Here is a 2,332-nt window from a genome sequence, read left to right as displayed (position 1 = left end):
TGCCCAACATGTGACTGGCTGAATCTGAACAGTAGATTTAAACAGTGCAGGTTGAACTCTGATTGTTGGCACTGAAGGTTAAATGGCATCAAAGCCACAGCACTCATCCACCGAATGTTGGAAAAGAGATTTATTTTCAATGAACCCGTGTTGGTTTCACTTATCCTTGTTTTGTCATTAATCACACTGTATTTGTTTTTTTTGTGTGTGCAGGAAAACTGCATGCAGCGGTCTCTTTTTTTCAGTGTGCCAAGAACAGACTTGTGTTACTAGATTAGAAGGATGTGTTTTAGCCACGCTAGCAGCGTGGTTCTGTGGACGGCCATATCCGTCTTACGGCCGTTGTGTGTGTCGGTGGTTCAGTTGGTCCAACACTTTGGTTGATAGAGTGCCATGAAATTTGGTGCAGACATTCATGTCCCGCTCAGGATGAACTGTAATCTCTTTGGTGATCCCTTTACATTTCTTATAGCTCCATCATCAGGACCATGCTAGTTCGTCAAATAAAGTGCAAAACTAATGACATATTTTAGTTTTTCATCTATAGATCTTTTACATGGGAGTCAGAAGATACTGAGTCAATTAGTTCTAAATAGACAGTTTGCTATATAAGTAGTGGAGGTTATTTTCGGTGACGTAAACATGCAACAGGAGCAACAAAATGACTTATTCCAACATTAGATTGGTCGTTTTAGTCTTTATTTAACACGAGGAGAACACACAGCACACACTCCTGGGTATTTCCTGCCTCTCACTATTGAATGTGGATCCTTCAACCAATATAGACTTGTTTACTATATTTTACAAGTGCAGCACTCGAGGGGATAATTAGTAAATTACATTTTTAGAACTCGTTTGTATCACGATTGAGAGGTGTTGACAGGGCAATATATAGCACTGAAATCCCACTTGGTTGAAATCTCACAGTGTGATTTGTCATTCTCACCAGCTAAGTTGGCCTGAGCGTGTCGATGACCTGGCCATGTCCTCTCCACGTTGCATGGAAGCTCCTACATTTTCAATCCAATTACCCACTGAGCAGAAAAGCCTTGCAACTGACACCAGCTGACAGACGATTCAGATGGTAACATTTAGCAGAGGCGGACAGGTGTGTGTGTGTGTGTGTGTGTGTGAATTGTAAATTGGCCCCGCTCTCTTTCTGTTGACTTTTATTAGGCATGCAGCAGTGTCTGCATTCAAATGAGCGATCTGACATGAGGACAGGTGTTTGGCAGGGATGGAAAGCGGTTGGTCATAACATTATCAGAGTGCTGGCAGGTAGGGCAAAATTAGAAATGGAGGCTTGTGCCGTTGCTTATGTTCCCAGCATTCCCATTGAGAGATGCTCGACATGCAAGCTATTGTTTCATCAAAGTGATTGTATTCCAGAGAGAACAATGCATTATTAACTGGCTGCAGCAGTGCATTCAAATCAGGTGTAGCTCAAAGGTCTAAAGGTATGTTGAATTTGTCTTGTCTGTCTTCAGCTAACAGAAAGACAAAACGACAAAATTTGGAGAAAGTGCTACATGTGTTGTGTTGAAGGGATTTATTTACTCATATCTAGTTTTGTCAGTTTATTATTTTTAAGAACCATTTTAGGAGCCATTTGCCATAGTTGATAGCTGATGCCTGTGATTTGCTCTATTCAAGAAAATAAACATTATATGATTTTAAACATTGCTGATACACCACACAGAAATAGACAAAATAACTAATAAGAAATTCAGTTTGGAGCTGTAACATAGCCCTTCAACTTTAGTTTATTTGGTTAATGAGCTGCCAAGCCTCATTTTACACAGCATGCAATTAATCAATGTTGTCAGGGATGTTGATGAGCAGGTGCAGTGTTGATGAGCAGGTGCAGACAGCACACATAAACAGGACTATATCCTTAATTAGTCCAGGCCATACCAGTGTTCACGGAACAGAGTGAAAGGTCCTTTCCTTTCTGCGAAATGTCACTACTAATTCTGACATGCAGGTTTAACCGGCAATCTCCTGATCGTTTCCTGATTGTGTGAAACTTTATGTTCTTCTCCAAAGAGGAGGCAAGGGCATTAAACGGCTCTGATTGTGTGTGTGTGTGTGTGTGTGTGTGTGTGTGTGTGTGTGTGTGTGTGTGAGAGAGAGAGAGAGACCATCTGTTTATCAGCTGAACCATCACATGACTTACTTGCTCTGCCACAGTCATTCTTCGCCCTTGGATTCAATACATTCATGAATCGCAAACTAACGCATATTTACTTCTCGCACCAACGTGGAACATAAATACATTCCGGGCTGCTGTGGCAATTACGCTAAATGAGCGGTAATGTAAATCAATGTTTTT

Source organism: Melanostigma gelatinosum, assembly GCF_949748355.1.
Source record: "Melanostigma gelatinosum genome assembly, chromosome: 3".
NCBI classification, from domain to species: domain Eukaryota; kingdom Metazoa; phylum Chordata; class Actinopteri; order Perciformes; family Zoarcidae; genus Melanostigma; species Melanostigma gelatinosum.
Note: the sequence above shows the minus strand (reverse complement) of the source record.